Genomic DNA, 20,871 nt, shown 5'->3' on the forward strand with positions numbered 1-20,871 from the left:
GTTATAAGGTATCGATCAAAATCTCGCCCTTTCAGTTGGTAGCTATAGAGGATGGTTGCCTTCTTGAGGACGGTGACCTAGGCCAGGTTAGCTTACCCCAAGGCCCCTAGAGATCGATGATTGGAAGAACAGCCCGCTGGAGAAGATCCGGATGACGTGAGACAGAAAAAGCAGCAGTATCGGTCGAGAGTGAGTATAAAGGGTTATGCGTGTTAGATTGCGGTGTTTTGTATTGTATCTATGTTGTAATGTCTGGCGGAGTTGAATGTCTGTAGAGTGACTGTGGAACAGGTTGTGAGCGCGCGCAACCGGTGGAAATCTTAAGTTCAAGGAGAGCTTAAGTGGTTCGGGTGTATCGGACACCCAGAGTAATTGTCAACTAGTGTGAAGGGGGTCATGAGGTACCATTGATCACCCGAGAGACCGAGATAGGGGGAACGTAAGAGTGAGTGCGTGAGTAACGGACGCTGGTCGGAAGTTACTGTGTGTGTAAGCAACCTATCAGAGAGACGATAGACATCTCGTCAGTTGTGTTGACAATTACAGATAGACTGTGGACGTACAGTCGAGAGAAGTGACCGCTTGGTCGGAAGTAGTCATTTTTCGGTGTATGAATGGGACGCATGCATAACCGGGAGACGAGTTGAGAAAGGAGGGGTGCTGCTGCGAAGCGGAGAAAAGTGACGTCAGGTGGTGTCGCGCAGTGATTGGCTGACCGGAGAAAGACCGCGCTGTGATAGGCCAGCTAGCGAACACGTCAGACAGGGTCGCGACGTGATTGGCCGACAGGAGAAAGACCGCGCTGTGATAGGCCAAGCTAGCAAAGCCGCGACAGGATTGGTGGATTGTCATCAGGAAGTAAACAGAGTAGCGAGGCTGGATTTTGTGCGCATAATTATGAAGTGTTTTAAATGGTTGAAAGCGCTGTTTAAGAAAGAGAAGCGGGGATCGTATGAAGGGGAAGAAGCCCCGCCGGAGGGTACGCCAGCACGTTACATGGCAGTAAATGTTGGGTTGCATACGATCCTTTGGATATCAGAGTGGAGTAAGATTACAGAAGGAAATGAGGAACTGACGTTCCCGAAGTACGGGACGTTCAGATTAGAGGTGTTACATCGATTAAAATCAGTCATGACCTCAATGAGACCCTTGCCTAGACCAACCCAGTTTGAAGCTCTTGATGCATGGCTTAGGGCAGCGCATGAAAAGAATATGAACAGACGACAAGAAAGGGTGAAACGATCGGTAAGGGCAGTACAGGATGCCAGGTGGGATGCGGATGCTAAAAGATGGAGAGTGCATAACATGGAAGTAAATAAACTGTACCCAGTGTTAGAGGCGCCAGTAAATAAAAGCCCCCTAGAAGAAGATGATGAGAGCGAAACAGAGGATAGCTTGATAAACAGATTATTGACAGACAGGCCACCCCCGTATAATAGAGCAGGGGGAGAGGTCGAGAAGAGTGAAGGAGAAAAGGGGGGCAATGCAGGAGAGCATAGACCGCTTCCCAGTTCAGAGTGGGATCCTGAGCCAAAGAGAGAGCTGTCCCAGCCTAGTCAGGTGCAACAGGTAGTCGGTAGGTTTGTGGTACAAAGAGCGCCGGAAACGGAAAGCGCCACATCCTACCCATTACCAGATGCACTACAGGTACCTGTCACCATAGGTCCTATAATATCGATATATGACCAGGAGAGAGCAAGAGGGGAAGAACGGGTACGGAAAGACAGAGAAAGAGCAGAGAAGGCAAGGAGGAACGATACCACTAATTCACCAAGTCAGATGCCGATACCCAGAGAGTGGAGTACCCCGATGCACACAGCAGGGGACCCAGGAGGAGATCCTGGGGGCCCTAGATGGCCAATGGATCTGAGGGGATCTGGACGAAAATCCTTTCAAGAGCTAAATGAGTACATGAAGCAGTGGGATGAGGCAGTGAAGGCTCAAAAGAGCATCAATGCTGCGGAAGCTGAAAGGGAAAGTCAGGACAGCAGAGCACGGACTCACTGCGGGGCTGGGGAGAGTAGCCCGGAGTGGGACTGTAGAGGGAGTAGGGGAGTCACCCATTGGGCCCGGAATGGAGGTAGAACAGACCTGGAAAACGGGGGCCCCGGGAGTGAAGGGGTGGCGCGCCCAATACTCAGTGAAGGGGAGAGGAGAGCACAAGAGTACAGAAACAGCTTTAAATGTCCACACTGTGTGCCCGGCACCAGAGAACTGAATGGGAGTTGTGAGAGGTCGCACCATAGTCCCTGTGATGACGGCAATGAGCGCAGCCCAGGGAATATGGGGAACCAGGAAGGATCGTATCGGATACTGAGCGATACGAGGCAAAGGGAGTGTAGCGACCAGAGGGAAAATAACAGAGAGATGTGCGGTGAGAGGAGAGAAGAAGAAGAGAGTGGGCAGAGAGAGAGTGGGGGTAACAGGCCCGTGTTCCACCACCTTCCTAGATCGGATGGCCGAGCATGGGACCTGGAGAGATGGGAGCGAGGGAGACCACCCATTAACTCTCCCGAGCCCAAACGCAGAGCTCGAAGTTGGGATGGGAGGGAGACCAGTGAGCCCCCTTCGAAAGACATATTGCGAGCTGAGATAAAAGCCAAGAGACTCGATGTCTCCAGTTTAAGGTCAGATCTGGATGACATGGTAGATGGTACCCTGCCTTTAGAAAGAATGGAAATGTATGAACAGGATGAAATACTGTATATGGCAAAAGACATTACTCGAAAAGCGAGAGCAGTCCGTGAGAAGTTAGTCGAACTAGCAGGCAAATATATGGTGGACTTGTCAAGAACCAAAGCATTACAGGGTAACCACAGGCTACATTACTCAGATCGAGACCTAGATGAGAGGAGAACGATTGGGCTGAAAACACACATAAGGGAACTGATTACTGGAATAAGGACCTGGAGGGCACTAGATAAGTGGGAAGAGAGGTGGTCCAAGAAAGGGACCGGCAGGAGAAGCATGATTGGTATGACACCAGGACAACAGGGAATAGAAGCTTACCCTTTGCGTGAAGTTGCAAATGGGAATTATGTACATGTCCCTTGGAGTAGGGGAGATTTAGCTGCTTTTACCACCTCTTTCCCCAAATTACGTGAGAGCCCAGTGGAGTGGTACAAGCAAGTGGAGAGATTTGTAAAAATCTCAAAGGTCCTTTGGATAGATCTGAACACGCTGTTTGACATTGTAGTACCAGGAGATCTGTGGACAGCATGCAAGGTTAGCGCTGAGTGGCCCACAACGGAGCCAGAGAGAGATGCCAAGACTAATGGGCCGTCCGAGACTGTGATGGCAAAATACGTGAGAGTGATGACTTGGCTGAAAGAGAAAGTGCCAATGCAAGACATAGATTGGGTCAGAATAGACCGAACAAGACAGGAACCCAAAGAGACAGTTCATGAATATTACGAGAGATTGCTGAAGGCGTTTAAACAGTATAGCGGTTTGGATGTAATGGATCCAAAAGACATAGGGCAATTCGTGTCCAAATTCGTCCTGGGACTGAGACCGGATATTAGTTTAATGATTCAGCAACACTCGATTTGTTGGCAAACTAAACCCCTAGATGAAATACTGAGATATGCCAGGTACTGCTGTGATGAGATAGATTCCAAGGCTAAGAAACTAAAAGAAAAGTTGATGGTGGTACAGATGCAGGCAGCAGGGAAGGGGGGACAACAGCAACAGCAGCAAGGAACTGGTACAGGAGGAAAGAAGCAGTACAGTCAGAACAAGGGCAATGAGGAGAGTTCCACCTTTAGACCCAGAATAGATATAGCTGCCTTGAAGAAAACGACTAGGTGCCACCAGTGCAACGCGGTGGGGCATTGGAAACGCGAGTGCCCTTACAATGTAGAGATAGGAGAGCAAGAGATAGAGGAGGAAGAGGTCCAGAGCGCGCCTACAAGAGGGGTAACGCCATACCAAGGAAAGGTGCTCAAAGGGGGGGGGGCTCCTCCCCGAGCCCAGTTCCCGCAAGCTCCTCGAGTAGGGAGTATGGGTAAGACCTATAGACAAATGCCCCTGTTTGTGGAAGGGGAAGAGTGCTATTATGTGGACCCATTAACCGGACAGAGAGTGGAAAGAGAAGACTGCACCCTCGGGGCAGCCTTGGAGGTAGATCAGAGGGGACCCTATGTGGAAGCAGAAGTAGCAGGGTGTCCTACGACATTTCTGGTGGACACAGGAGCCACTAGGTCCACGATCAGATCAGCTGCAGTTCCAGACCTGCCCATGTCTGGAGAGACCATACAGGTGGTAGGGGTCGCAAACAGGAGAATAACCAGCCAATTGACAGAACCGGTGCAGGTGAAAATAGGGAAGTACAGTGATGAGCACCAGTTTGTGGTTTGCGATTCTAGTCCTGTGTGTCTGCTAGGAAGAGACCTGTTGTGTAAATTGAATTGTACTATATACTGTACACCTCAGGGAGTGGAGGTATTGACCAATGATGATGACGCAGATTTTAAAGTTGCAAACTCTAGAATATGCGTGGAACTGTACCCTACTTTAACAGTAGAGGAGCTCCCCTGGGACTTGAGAGAGACAGTGGCACCAGAAGTATGGGATTTCACTGGGGAAGAGATTGGATTGGTCAAAGGGGTGGACCCAGTGAAAATTGTAGTGAAACCGCATGCTGAGTTCCCAAGAACACCCCAATATAAATTGACTCCAGAAACGATTGCAGGCATAAAACCCGTGATCGAGTCCATGATTAAGCAGGGAATACTGAAAGAAATCGTGGGTAGTCCATGCAACTCCCCGATTATGGGTCTGCAGAAACCAAATGGGAAATTTCGGATAGTACAGGACCTGCGAAAGATTAATAACATAGTCGTTTCGTGTTGTCCAGTGGTACCGAATCCATCAGTGATACTGTTTCAGATTCCATTTCAAGCTGAGTGGTTCACTGTGATCGATCTTTGTCAGGCTTTCTTTTCGATCCCTTTGGACGAAGATAGCCATTTTCTTTTCGCATTTAAGCTGGAAAATCGCGTCCTAACATGGTGTCGTATCCCTCAAGGGTATACAGAGAGCCCATCGATCTTTAACCAGCTTTTGAAGAAAAATCTTGAAAGTCTAGTGCTGCCCCAGAAGTCAGTTCTGGTCCAGTACATAGACGACCTCCTTGTGGCGTCAGAAACAGAAGAAGCTTGCAGGGAAGACTCCATTGCTTTGTTAAATCACCTAGCTGCCAATGGGCACAAGGTGTCCCCGGGAAAATTGCAGTACTGCCTGACAGAAGTGCAGTACCTAGGACACAGGATTGAGAAAGGCAAACGAAAAGTGTCACCAGACAGGATAGAGGCGATCATGAAAATGAATGCGCCTAAGACACAGAGAGAGGTCAGGATGTTCCTAGGGATGGTGGGTTACTGCCGACAGTGGATCGTGAACTTTTCACTGAAAGCAAAGCCCTTGCAAAAACTGACGCACAAAGAGGTGAGTGATCCGGTACCATGGGACAAAGACTGTTTGATGGCGTTCCTACAGCTGAGAGAGGACCTGTGTCGTGCTCCGGCATTGGGAATGCCTGATTACACTAAACAATTTTTTCTTTACTGTTGTGAGAGAGAAGGTTGTGCGTTGTCTGTGTTGGTCCAAATCCATGGGAATGCCCGTAGACCAGTTGCTTATTTCTCGGCTACTTTAGACCCAGTAGCCGCAGCGTTGCCCGGATGTCTCAAATCCGTTGCTGCAACGGGTGTCAGCATTGAAAGATGTGAAAATATCGTTATGGGGCACCCGTTAGAGGTGTGCGTGCCACATTCTGTTGAACTGTTAATGACCAGGACCAAAACACAGCATCTGACCAATAGCAGGCTCACGCGCTATGAGCAAGTTATTCTTGCTGCAGAGAACGTGACCCTCAAGAGATGCTCTGTTTTGAACCCTGCTACATTGATGCCACTTCCAAATGATATTGAGGATGATGATGAATATACAGACCATGACTGTCTCGATGTGACTGAACTATGCACCAAACCCAGACCCGACATCGTAGATGAGCCACTGACCGACCCAGACGAAGTTTTCTTTGTCGATGGCTCATGTGTAAGAGACGAAGTTGGGCAGTTGAGAGCAGCTTATGCTGTTTGTACAATTGAAGGAGTTGTGGAAGCTGGGTGCCTGGAAGGAGTACACTCCGCTCAGGTGGCCGAGATTATTGCCCTGACACGTGCTTGCTTAGCAGGCAATCAAATTCGAGTCACCATCTACACAGACAGCCAGTATGGGTATGGGGTAGTTCATGATTACGGGCAGTTATGGTCTCAAAGAGGGTTCATGACTTCTTCAGGCTCTCCCATACGCAATGGAGAGTTTGTGCGTCTGTTGTTAGAAGCATTGCAAGCAAGTATCGCAGTTGTAAAGTGCACCGCACATACCAGAAATGAGGACTTTGTTTCGAAAGGCAATAGATATGCTGATGAAGTTGCGCGGTATTGCGCGGAACAAGGTTACTCTTTCACAGAGGTGGATGTGGGTGGAATAAATGTAAGAACTGAATTAGCCATGATACTGGAAACTGTTGATACTTGGGATGAACTGTCAACCATGCAAGAAAATGCTCCTGATTCTGAAAAAGAAACATGGGAAAAGGCAGGATGTGTAATGGGTGAGACCCATTTTTGGGTCTCAGCAGACGGCAGAGCAGTGTTGCCCAATGAGATGGTGAGTCCAATGGCTAGACTCATACATGGTCCCGTACACTTAGGGAGAGATGCTATGCTGAGAGTGTTTAGACAGACTTGGTACAATCCTAAGTTTAGAATAGCAGCAGAAGCAGTGTGCCAGCGTTGTGTGACCTGCCAGCAGCTGAACGTAGGGAAAAGAACACCAGTTGCACTAAGTCACATAGGAAGGTCTGGAGGTCCATTCAATAGAATGCAAATAGATTTCATTGAAATGCCAAGGTGCAACCGCCTCCGCTATGTCTTGGTGGTTGTCTGTGTGTTCTCCAGATGGGTTGAGGCATACCCTACACGTAGGTGCGACACCCTCACAGTGGCCAAGTTACTGCTTAGAGAACTCATTCCTCGCTTCGGGGTGCCGGCCTTTTTGGAATCAGATAGGGGAACACATTTTAACAGCGAGCTTGTGAAGATGATCTGTGTAGCACTAAATATTGACCAAAAGCTGCATTGCAGTTACCGACCAGAAGCCTCAGGAATTGTGGAACAGATCAATGGAACGATCAAGTGCAGGATAGCAAAAGTTTGTTCCTCAACGACCCTGAGTTGGCCTGATGCCCTGCCATTAGTCCTCATGAGCCTTCGTAGTACCCCAGACAGAAGAACAGGGTTGTCACCACACGAGGTGTTAATGGGGAGAGCAATGAGGCTGCCATCTATTCCAGCTACTGCACTGTTAAATATCACAGATGACATGATCCTGGACTATTGTAAGGGGCTGTCTGACGCAATGCGTTCTGTGTCTCTTCAGGTACAGGCTGCCGAGGTTCCAGCGTGCCAGGGCCCTTGCCATGACCTGTATCCTGGGGACTGGGTCCTGGTGAAGAAACATGTGAGAAGAAGCTGCTTGGATATTCGTTGGCGTGGGCCCTTCCAGGTCATCCTGATCACAAACACAGCTGTAAAGGTGGGAGGCCTGCCCAATTGGACCCACGCGTCACATACGAAAAGGGTTCCAGCACCTCTGGAAGGAACAGCTCCTCTCTCGGATAGACGTCCAGCTGAGGACCGAGAAGCCATAGAGGGGGCTAGCCAAGCTGTAGAGGTGCCAGCGGAAGCAGGGAACGAGTCTGACCAAGCTGAGGACGGTCAGTACAACAGCGAAACAGACGACGCTACAGAAGGAGAAAGCAGCTGGGAGTACGAGTCTGACCCTGACAGGTCTGAAAGAGAGCGAGAACAGACCAGAAGGAGAAGGAGTAGAAGGGCACGTGGAGAAGCTAATTGGCCGCAAAGAAGGAGCTCTAGCCTGAGGTCAACTCCAGAAGCAACCCTTCCTCCGATATCAGAAGACTCAGACCCAGAAGAAGGTGCTCAGGGCGCTGAAGCACCGGACCGAAGAAGGTCAAGAAGAGTGCGTGTGCCTAACAGAAGATACTCCACACCTGAGTGGACATATCTGGCGACAAATGTCTGTGAAACCAGAGACAGGGAGGATCCGAGCGGTGGTGGTGTCCAGTTCTGAGCCCATTATCACCGTGGAAATACGACTGTTGGTACCCGGTGTCGAACAAGAAGGGTCACTAACATTCGTGCTCCCCAGACCTCCCCGCCTCAGCAAGTTAAAGCACATGTTCCTTACAGAATTGCAATTCCCCGACTTTGGTACAACGATAACAGCACATGAAGAGCACAATCTTCGCTTGGAAATACTGAACTATGCTATTGAAGCTGCAACCACAAATCTGATAGTAGACTGTTAAAGGACTTTGTAAATAAAGCAAGCAGAAAAAAGAAGATTACCTAGCGCCCAGGAAGCAGTGAATTTTAGGGAACTTCCCTTGAGTTGATGGAGAAGGGCTAGGGTTGTCTTTTTGAACTGTTAAAGGACTTTTGCGAAGAAGGTTGTCAGCCTCCAGTTGTGTGGATTCTAAAGACAAAAGGATTGAAAAGAGACTGTAAAGGAACGAGAGGAAAAGAACTTTTTGCTAAGATAAGAGAGAGCCAGATTGTCTGACGAAATGGAGGCCGGCACCCCGAACCGCAGAGCTAAATGTATAATAGGTACACTAATAGTAGGAGTGATAATATTAATAGCTTTAGTGGTAACAATTTCTTATGTAAAGGGACATGAAGAAGAGGTAAAGGTAACTGATGTGAGTTCTGTAGTAACGCTTACACCTATTGTTGCTGGTGAGAAAAGGGAAAACACTCAAGAGAAAGCGTTATTGGCTGCAGAAGCCCGCAGGTTACATGTAGACGAGTCCCAAGGAGACTTTAGGTCAAATGCTTATGCTAAACTTTTATATGAATACGTGGATGCCATGGAGGTTAAGGATTGCTACGTCTGCATGCAGTTGCCTGCGTCTGTAGATGAAGGAATTCGCTATCATCACCTCCCTCTGACATATGGCATTACATGTAGCTTATTGCTTAGTATATTTTATGAGAGAGATAGTTTTGAATACTATTTCTCTAATTATGATTCAGTGTTGCCAGAAGTCCCAAATTATAAGCAGATGAACAAATGGGACTACTGGAAGAGTGAAGACAGATTGGCCAAATTCTTCATTCCTTGGATTACCTTAGATACTTCACATGCCCGTAGAAATAACCTGACATGTAAGGTGTCAGAAGTCGAGAAGAAGTTCATAGGGCAGGTGGATGATCGTTACAGGAGACAAAAGATTTTGAAAAAATCAGGACAAGGGAAAATAGATTGGACCGAGGAAGAGAAGTCACATAAGAGAAAGGGTAGTAGTGGTCCAATAGCTTTAGATAAAGCGAAGAGAGGAAAGCTATGTCTTCACCGAGCCAAAACGTATTATGAAAATGTATACGTGGGTGAAGTGGACTGTGAACATGCTTTTAATTTAGAGTATTACACTAAGGATTTCCTGAAGGGAATGCAAGTGATTCCAAATGTGTATTTTGTATGTGGAAGAAATGCTTACGTGAGACTACCTGATAACTGGTATGGATCATGTTACTTGGCAATTGTCTTCCCCAAAATATATCATGCACAAGACTTAGTGATCATTGAGGGTCAGACATCATCGAGGGGAAGGAGAGATGTAGGTGATGCCGAAATGGTTGGAGATGTCTTTGGAGCTATGTTCCCTCTTTTGGGAATAATCCTTAATGATGTTAAAATTAGACGACTGGCAACAGTTGTCGACAGGTTGTCTGCCAGCACTGCACAGTCCTTAATGCTGGTAGAAGGAGAGATGCAATCGATAAGGGCTATGGTTCTTCAAAATCGTCTTGCATTAGATGTCCTATTAGCAAAAGAGGGCGGAGTCTGTAAGGCTTTGAAGGTCCAGGAATGTTGCACTTACATTCCAGACAATTCGAAGCCCCTTGAGAAAGTTATTAAGAACATAACTAATATTCACAAAGAGATCGAAGACTTGAGTAGAGAAAATGTCTGGGAAAAGGTGGGCCACGGAATGAGTACAGTTGGTGGGTGGTTTTCCACCTTAGGCAAAAGCTTTGTATGGTATATCCTAAAGCCTATCATCATAATATTGATCTGTGGGATAATATTGTGGGGATTGGTGAGGGTATTCAAATGGTACAGAGCAAGAAGGTCAGAAAGGGCCCAAAGAGAGCAGCTGCAGAGATTGGCTGCCATACAAGATAATCAGTACAGGAGCCTGAGAGCTCTGGAAGCGCAGAGAATGCCAGCAATAACTGCAGTTTAAATGTTAGTGATGACCCCGAGAGGTCATCAAAGGGGGGAACTGAGAGAGCGCAAACTGATTTAAATGTATGAGTACATCACACTTACCTGTAGTAAGCACAAATCATGAAGAGAAATGCCATGAGTGCTAATAGTATCTGCAAATATATTCTAAATGTATAAGTTAAAATAGAGATTTAAGTAGAAGTGGAACTAATACGGAAATGTGTGACATTATATGATTTTATTAGATGTGAGTATTTTTGAATCCATGTCGTGAAGCTGCTAAAACATAAGATGGTATGTGGTTAAAAGCAGAACGTGGTAGGCCTCAGGGCCAGAGCTGGAGGGAAAGGGAAGGTGGTTCTTTTCACGACACAGATTATATTAATGTTTTTGGTCATTGCATTAAATAGGCCATGATTTATAGAAATGTTTACTTAATAATAGAATAAGAGTATTAACATGCTTTAATTAAATGAAGAAGTTGAATGCTATAATCGTTATGAGAAATATTGTAGGCCTGAAATGTTTTAACGTTGATTTACACGTACATGTCTGGGCTGAGAAATGTTGCAAGCCTTTTTCTTTTAGAAGTATATGAGAGTTGGGTTCTTGGCTACAGATATCTGTCTGCAACAGGAAAGGGGGGATGCAATTATAAATGAATGAATAGAGGTCTGTTCAGTAGTCGGCCCAGACATGGAGGAGGATTTTGGAATGTTTAAGGGGTATCAGCGGGCCGGAGAAGAGCCTGAGAAGCAAGGTCAACTCTAACGCATGAGGCCCAAGACAAAGCATCATGGAAAAAGCCAGAAGTTGCACCACGTGAGGGGCGTTCCGCAAGGGGCGTCTCAAATGTTGTTGACTGTTTTGTATTAGGGACAGTACCCCTGGGTGGAGTTAGAGCAGAGACCTGAGGACCCTTTAGAGAGCGGATGGGTAGGCAGAGAGGGGTCATGACTGGAGAACTATAGGTTTTCACCAAGAGACTTAGAGTGAGTGACTTCCCTTGGGGGTCATTCACTGCTGACACCTTTGTTAGGTTGGGATTTGGTTAAGTAGGGATACCATCTAGAACAGGGTAGGGACGCCTAACCTGTGTTTGTTTTCCTCCAACCTAAATGAAGGAGAGATATGCGTCTATGCTGATAGCTTTATTATTCTTAGAACTTGTGTTAGTGATTTCTGTTGCTCGTTTGAGGGCTTTTCGAGAGCACATGTATGTAATTGGACCTGTGTATCTCGTGAATCTCATTTTGAGATGCCTGTATTTGCAGCTCATTATATCTTTACAATAAACTTTTGAAAACTAGAAGTTGTCCGTGATCTTTGGGAGTAGAGTCCTTTCTTGGGTGAACTAACTTGGAAATAGGTGTACTTTCTTTCCTTACAGACAGGCAATAAAGGTTCAGTCGACCAGATCGAGGTTTGGATCAATAGTTATAAGGTATCGATCAAAATCTCGCCCTTTCACAATTATCTCATGACTGCTGTTTTGGCAGGAAAATACTCTGATATTCAGTATTCAGGGAGCTGCTCGGGCTTCAGTACTCAGGCGCCACTGCATTTGCTGCACAGCTGATAGCTATGCTCCTGCATAACAGATGACTCAGGCACATCGTGGTATCCAGCAGAATTAATAACCTGTCAGCCCAGCCTGTCAATCTCGTAGAAGCAGCAGATATTTCATGTTGTTGGAAATAATAGTGCAGAGCCACAAGTGTGCATCAAATATATCTAGGAATTCAGACAAGTATGATGTATGGCAGCCGGTGAGTCCTGGCTAAAAGGAAGTTGCTCTGATAAATTGTAGCTTTGGCTACCATGGACTTCGATGGCCATCAGTCCACCAGCAGAAGTAATTTCCTGAGTGCATGCCAGATCAAGGCAACTTCACTTTGAAGAATGCTTGAAAGTGTGCGTATACGGGCAGTGACATTGATATTGCAAGTGGTATGAAAATTGGCTGTCACATTTCAGGATTGCTTTGATCCAGAAATTGTGATTTGGTTGTACACTGCAGTTCACAGTCATTCCATAGTTGCACAATGTACAATCAACATGTGTGCATGGGCTGTACTTCCTTCAGGGATACAGGAGAAACATTTTGGGATGTATTTAAAGTTTGTCGGATGGATAACAATCTGTCCTAATCTGCTTGCAGATAACATTATGACTGACACTCTGCCAGACTACCGTCTGCCAAATTTCGAGCTTATCACTGGCCCAGCGTGATCTCTTTACCTTGATAGGAACCGCCATCATGGCAGTTCCTGTCAAGGACCAAAAATGTTGGTGGGCAGCAACCAACACTATAGACGGTTACTTTAGTAAGTTTTGTTTTACGAAAGGAAACTGCCAAAGAGGGATTTTGTTATTGAAATGCAAATAAGTAATGACCCCCATCCCCCTGGAGTTTTTTCCATGGCTGTCATTATTTTTATTTTTTAATTATGTCTTTCCTGAGATTGATGGACAGATCATAAAAAAGGGCACCCCACCATTCGCCCCAGCCAGTGTAATACCCTTCCTTCAACGGCCCCTACACCATCAGACCATCAAAGGAAACCTGTTTGTGACGGAATACCCTGCTGGTCAAACTCTAAATCTGCCCTTTTTCTTTGGAACTAAAAGATGCTTGTGAAATCATCATTAGAACAGTCCAACTGCCATTCATCACAAGGTCGTACACTATAAATGAGTGTACTCAAATACTACTGGGCTGAAATCATCAGTCATATAGGGCCCGATTCACAGAACTAACTTAAGACAAAATCCTAAATTTACTACCATTTTCGTATTCACAGAAGGCACTTACTCATTTTGGTATTCACAGAAGACACTTACTCATTTCGGTATAGGAGTTCTAACTTTAGGACTCCTAAATGCCTTCTGTGAATACCGAAAGTCTTAAAGTTAGGATTTTTCTTAAGTTAGGAGTAGTAAAGTTAGGACTCCTAACTTTAGGACTCCTAAATGCCTTCTGTGAATACCGAAAGTCTTAAAGTTAGGATTTTTCTCAAGTTCAAGTTAATTTATTTGGTTTAGTTCTCCACAGAGAACCACAAATATTCAGTACATAATATAAAATTGTAAACAGTTTTGTTAAAAAGAAAGGTTTTCATTCTACTACAAAGTTAAAATAGGTTTTAAAAATTTGTATAGATTGTAGCAAACAAACTCATTTGGCGGAGCTTTACTCAGTTTAGGAGTAGTTAAGTTAGGACTCCTAACTTTAGGACTCCTAAATGCCTTCTGTGACTACCAAAAGTCTTAAAATTAGGATTTTTCTCAGTTTAGGAGTCCCAAAGTTAGGACTCTTAACTTTACTACTACTAAACTGAGAAAAATCCTAGTTTTAAGACTTTCGGTATGCACAGAAGGCATTTAGGAGTCCTAAAGTTAGGACTCCTAACTTCTGTGAATACCGAAATGAGTAAGTGCCTTCTGTGAATACCAAAATGAGTAAGTGCCTTCTGTGAATACCAAAATGGTAGTAAGTTTAGGATTTTGTCTTAAGTTAGTTCTGTGAATGGGGCCCCTTGTTTGTTGCCTTGAAATGGCCACTCACATAGGGTTCAAATTGAAGGGCCAACTGTGGCTCACATCAAGAATGGAGTATTGCCAATGAGATTTTTTTTGCTACTGCAAGATACTGGGCACCTTTGCTTCCCCAAACATCCCCTACAGCATGGAGGATCCATGTGTAATTCTCATTCAAGAGTAACAGTGGAGAAGTAAAGGTGCCTTGTTACACAAAGTGTCCATAAAGAGCAAATGGACATCATCCTCTGGTCATAGTATGTGACAATCTGTATTAATGACACTGACTGAAAGCGTCTTGGTAGCTGCAATTATGTCAGGAGTAGGAATGTGTTATACGTGGAACAGGATCTTGGTTCTATTGAGTTCATCTTTCTTGATACAGACACAGAGGATGCCATTTCTGTGATGACCTGTGGCGAGAAGAATTAAATCTAATTGCTTATGACACAGCTTGATTTTGAGCAGTCTGATTGCAAATTGCCATGTCACAGAGGCTCTAAGCGATGCTAGAGTCACAGGCAAATATTTTTACTAAATCACTACTAGGCTGATTCAACTGTTAGGTTTCCGAATCGGATACTTTACCTTTTTGACAAAATCTATTCTACAAGAATGTGTCCACGGTGCATAGTGTAATGGGACTTACCATAATGGCTAGGAGTCATGACTGGGAGCTGTGCCCATGTACTGCCTAGAAGTTTCTCCCACCTTCCAGAAAGAAGGCACCAGGGTATAAAATTAGGGTCTATGACACAGACTCTTTAGTAAACTTCTGGACCTGTTAAGAAGGATTACTATACTGCTGAAAAAACTGCCACTCTGCTGGACTGCTGGTCTGAAGGACTGCAGCCCTGCTACCCTCTTGAAAGGGTGAGAAGGACTGGACCTCCACCAGAGTGACTCCAAGGGCTAGTCCGCTGGCCTCCTGACTTGAGTATATGGACAGAAGGCTTCAACAATCTGTATTTGTTAGAGTTTAACACTGAAAAACCCATTTTATTAAATAAGTGCCTTCATGTGAGTATCTCAGAGAGATGGTCATAATAAACAATGAGATGCACAGTGATAAGTAGGCACGACTGAAGTTGTCCATACAGTGGAACTCCGTAAAATAGTGACGTTTTTGAAGGAAGCGCGATAGGTATGTATGTTAGACCTGCTACTTTTAATCTAAATCTTTGTGACCTAAATGGTGATCTGCACCTACGTAGGGCTCGAAATGGCATAATATAGTACTGGAAAGCAATGATAATCATTGACCATATTCTAATAGGATTATAAAATGCTTTGAGTGTGTTATGTAATAAGACAGGGAGTTTATAGTAAAGAGGAAAACCCAAGTGATGTGTTTTGGGGATGCGGCTAAAGTGCTCAGCTACTTAAGTAGGCACAAACTGCAGAAAGCAAACAACTATAATTATTTAGATAGTCTAATAAACAATACGCTGAATTGCCACAATGTCATACTAACAACAATAAAAGAACAAGTGTTCCTTTTGAGAAGGCCCTACAGCAGACTTATCAAGACTTCCCCAAAGAAGATACCGAAAGCATATTCACTAAAGTTGGTTCCGCTGATCTCATGTGCTACCCCAGCTAGACCATACCTAGAACATCCAATGTCTTTAAGTGCATGCATTAAGTCTCTTTTCTTTATCTAAGTCCACTACAATTTAAGTGCTTTGCAGGAACCTTGGCCTTAAATTTGGTGTATCTCTCTAACCTTATTGTTGTCCTAGGTGTTTAGATTATTCGTCCCGAATGGAATAGTTTGTCTCGATTTTTCAAGTACTTATGATATGACGAACACAAAGAAAGCTCTGTCACATATATGGACCTTTGTTTTCAGTGATCACAATAATATACAACATGGAACAATTAAACAGCCTGTTCACAGTTATTTGAAAGAACGATAAAGACAAATCGAAATGTTTTTGCTTGGGGTGCTGATCAATTTAAATTTAAGACAAAGTGGACTATTTTCTGTTGGTTGAAAATCCTAATCTTAGGAAACAATACGTTACTTCAGTCATCTTAAGAAATACAATACATTCAGAGTCCAGAATCCATAAAGGATATGTATTGTACCGTATTTGCATATTTATAGCGCCTGATTCTCCTGCAAGATGCTGTGGCATATGAGCAGAACCATCAGGGAATGCGTGGTTCGAAGAAATGTTGTATTGCTATGATTGTTATCCAGGGAGTGGTTTGGTGTGGTGCCCAGAAGCTAGATTTTGCAAGTGTGTCATTATGGAACCTGAAGGACATACTGTCATATGGGACATATTGTAAGAAGGCATTGGATGTTTTTATTTTTAATTGTTGAAATGTAATAGTAGTTTGGCACAGAGCGGTCAGGGTTAACTTAGAGGCAATGTGTATATTAAATTGAAGTCTTTGTGCAACACTTCAAACAGTAACATAGCAAAAATACCACACACAAACGATCCCACACCAGATTTGAGAACTAGAGTTGTTTTTAATAAATAAAGTAAGACTAGAACAACAAAAATCCAAACAGAACCGGAGATATGCAATTTTAAAGATTTTTGTGAAAATAGATCAGAAAAGCGCAATGCGCCAACTGTGGATATCTAGTCATACCGCACCAGGACACAGGTCATGGAGCGCAAGCCGGCTACAGGGGCAATGTTAGGCCCGCTGATTAAAGTACCTTTTTCTGGTTTGTGGAGTGTTGCGAGGATCCGTGTCGAAGATGCGTAGCACAATGGAAGCCTCGCATCAGTTCTGAGATGCTGCGAGGCTGCAATGAGAGGTCCGGCATCATTGTTGAGGATCCTGTCGATGAGGGCTTGCGATGCAAATTTCAGCTTCAAGGATGCGTTGCACAGTCGAGCAATGCATCAGTTCTGAGGAGCTGTGAGGCTGTGATATAGAGTCTGGCATCGCTGTTGAGGCTCCCGTCGATGAGGAAGCAAGGGCCTGCACCGAGGCTGCTTCATGCAGCAGCGGTTCCAAAGAGGCTTCAGAGCCAATGTGCGTCTTTGTGATGGGTTAATTCCATGCAGCAGCATCAATGAATGAGTTTTGCATGAGGTTGAGCCTCACAGCAGAGATGTGTTGGTTCCCCTGGCTCCACAGTGGCTGGCAAAGCACCTTAGCCCCACTCCCAAGACTACATGGCTGGGGTGGCACCACTTGGCAGTGTAGACGCACAGATGGCAGAGTCCAGGTGCTGGGTTTTAGATTGTTGAAGCCTTCTATCCCGGAACTCAAGTCAGGAGGCCAGCGGACTAGCCCTTGGAGTCACTCTGGTGGAGGTCCAGTCCTTCTCACCCTTTCGAGAGGGTAGCAGGGCTGCAGTCCTTCAGACCAGCAGACCAGCAGTCCAGCAGAGTGGCAGTTTTTTCAGCAGTATAGTAATCCTTCTTCACAGGTCCAGAAGGTTACTAAAGAGCCCGTGTCATAGACCCTCATTTTATACCCTGGTGCCTTCTTTCTGGAAGGTGGGAGAAGCTTCGAGGCAGCGGCTTTGAAGTGCATGGAATTTTCTGATTCCCATGCCGAGGCTCCACGCTGGCTGTAGTGTCAATGTGGAGGTGATAAGTCCTTTGTGTAAAGGCAGAGCACTGCCTATTCAGTTGCAAGTGGGGCTATGTTCAGTTCCGCTGCCCCAATCCTGTCAGCCGATGGTCGATTAAGGCACACCTAATCCCTCTATTGTGTAACTGTCTGGGAGGGATATACAAAGTCTTACGATCAGCTATACCAAGTCATGTGACCAAAGATAGCTGCAGGCACAAATGGGCAGAAAAATGTCAACTTGCTCAAATTTGCATTTTCAAAATTGTAATTAAAAACCTGACTTTACCATTAAATAGGGGTTTTCATTACAATTCCAAAGACACGAAACATGATATAGCTGCCTACTCCCATTTGAAAATTATAGCTTACTAAATGTAATAAGGAATTCACAATGTTATCCTATAGGAGGGGTAGGCCTCCAAGTCATGAAAAACAAACTTAGGATTTTTTCACTACCAGGACATTTAGAACTTAAAAGTGCATGTCCAACCTTTTAATTACACATCACCCTGCCTTATAGACAACCTAGGACCTACCTTAGGGGTGCCTTACATATAATCAAAGGGGAGAATAAGGTTTGGTAAGGGGGCTTAAATTCCAAGTCGACATGGCAGTTTAAAACTGCATTCAGGCTGAAGTGGCAGCCCTGGGGCGTGTTTTAAGCTGCTACTTTAGTGGGTGGCACAATAAGTGTTGCAAGTCCACTGGTAGCATATCATTTATAGGCCTTGTGTATATGGGATACTACTCTACAAGGGGCTTATACGTAAATTAAATATGGCAGGTAAATATAAGTCAATTTAACCATGTTTTAGGGGAGTTCGAACAAACACGTTAGCACAGGTTAGCAGTGATAAATTGCACAGAGTCCTAAGGCCAACAAAAATAAGTTCAGCAAAATGAAGGAGGAGAGGGAAAAAAATGGGGGAAGACCACCCTAAGGATGACAGGTCCAAGAGTACTCTAATACAAACTCAAATTACATGGATATGAGAAGCCAGTGGCCCTGTAGCTCCAGGAAGAACAACAACACTCAGATTTCCCTGAACTAACACAGGAGCACCATCAACTACCTCTAAAGGGGACATTAAGATATTGGCACTAGTGCTAAAGAGAGTTCTGGTTTATTTTAGCCCATATTTTATATATCTTCACAATCGCTGCACGCTGAATAATTGTACATGACAAATTAGCTCATAATTGTACAATGGCATAATGTGGTAGATATGTATATTTTAGTGAATCTCTATGGTATCTATATGTTTTTGCACAGTGCTCATGCAGTTATTCCATGAGTGAGGATGGAGTAGATTTATTTTGCTTTGTGGATATAAGAAGCACTTAGGGGAGCATCTTTTGGTGATTTGGGTTCTTAGCACTGTCTCTTGGTCTGAGAGGTTGCTCACTTTTCTTAATCCCACAATAATTTTGTAGACAACACCTACGGCAAAAATGAGTAAATGCATCTACCCCATTAGTGACCGCAGGAATATACCAGGTTTGAACCCACATTTAACAACACTTATTGGGCTCATGCATTCTTGGGTCATGCGCCCTTCTACAAAGAAAACCATAGTATTTGGCACATCTGCTAACTCAAAGAGTTGCACATGCCCTGAAGACAGTTCTGGAAAGAAGCATGCAGCTGCATTTGCCATAGTTTGATGGTAAACCATCAGGATGTGGAATGAGCAGATGCCTCCCAAAAGTACTGGTGCAACTACACCATACAACCAACACTCATGAGGGGTTTCTGGATAACTTCTCTAGGTGGCTAGGCTGCAATGTGTCTCAGTCCAAATACTGATAATATGGCCCTGCCACCTCAAACTGAGGTATCATGGGGAGCGAAAAGCTATCAATTGGGATGTTGCCTGAAAGATTGTTAGTGGGTGAGATGAATGCATGCATTCTATCTAACCCTGGGAAAAGCACTACGCTACGCTTGCGTAGTTTGTGAAGTTGGCCTACTTCGCACTACGCGAATTGCACGTAGCACAGTGAAAATATGCGTAGCGCAGCGGTCATTTTTTGCTTGCTCGCGGTCCTCAACATCAAGTTGGTGACCGCGAGCAAGCAAAATGACATCCCGGCGAGACTTTTTCCTCTTTCGCGATCAGCAACATCAAGTTGCCTATCGCGAGCGTGGAAAACAAATCTCCCGGAGAGATTCTCAACGTGGGGAGGTCAGGTTTCTCATTCCGAGTGGTCGCGTATGTTCGCGACCGCTCACGATGAGAAACTACCAGTCCGCTCTGAGAAAGCTGCCGCTCGAGTAATAATCTACTTGAGCGGCAGAAAACGACAGCTCGCACTGTGCAAGATGCCATTTTCAATGATTGCACAGTAAGGACAAGCATCTGGCACTGTGCAATCAGCGCAAACGACACACTACGCAGTTTGCATAGCGCTACGCGTATCTCGTGTAGTGCGAAGTGCACTTCGCTTAGCTACGCATAGCGCTACTTTGCGAACTACGCCCAGGGTTAATTCTATCCATCACCTTGCTTTTTTATGCCCTAAGTGTGACAGGTATGCTCAAGTGTGGGTCCTGTACTCATTGTGCCACTTAAACCAAGACATACCAGGCTGATGAGCAGTTCGAACTTGACTATTTTTATTGCAGCAGGGTCAAGATTAATTTCCATATCGCTGGGTTCAAACTGAGGTAGCATGGTGGGTGAAAAACAATGGATCGGGATGTGGCCTGAGGGATTGATAGTGGAATGGATTCATTCTAGCATTCATTCCATCAGCTTGTTTTTTGATGCTCTAAGTGTGACAGGAATAGCCAGGCGTAGGTCCAGTGCTCATTGTTCCAAAGGAACCAAGCTCTACCTAGCTGATGAGCCCTAATAATGGAGAAAATGTCCTGGGTTGACTGTGTTCTGGTTCAGGGAGGACCTGGCAGTTCAGACTGGACTGTTCCCATTAAAGCAGGGTCAAGACCGATTTGCATATGGCTGGGATCAACCTGAGGTGACATGGTGGGCAAGAATATTGAACTGAGATGCAGCTCAAGCAATGTCTAGTAGCTGCAATTAATTCAAGCATTCCATCCATCATCTTTTTTTTAATGCCCAGTATGACAGGTTTGCCCAGACACATGCTCATTGTGACACTGGAAGCAAGCTATACCTGCTGATGAGCCTGAGCCCTCATAAGGGCTAGCCCGGCCCTGGGTTGCTTGCCTGCAGTTTCAGGGAGTTCCTGGCAGTTTGTATTGGACTGTTTCCATTTGAGAGGGTCAAGACTAATTTGCATAGGTCGGGGTTTAAACTGAGGTGACATGGTGGTCAGCCTGAACAAGTTGATGGTGGCTGAGATTGATTAAAGCATTTCATCCCTCATCTTGTTTTTGATGACCTAAGTGTGACAGATATGCCCAGACCTTGGTCCCAGGTTCACTGTGCAACTGGAACCAAGCCATAACTAATGAGACCTAATAAGGGT

Source organism: Lissotriton helveticus, chromosome 10, assembly GCF_964261635.1.
Source record: "Lissotriton helveticus chromosome 10, aLisHel1.1, whole genome shotgun sequence".
NCBI lineage: Eukaryota > Metazoa > Chordata > Amphibia > Caudata > Salamandridae > Lissotriton > Lissotriton helveticus.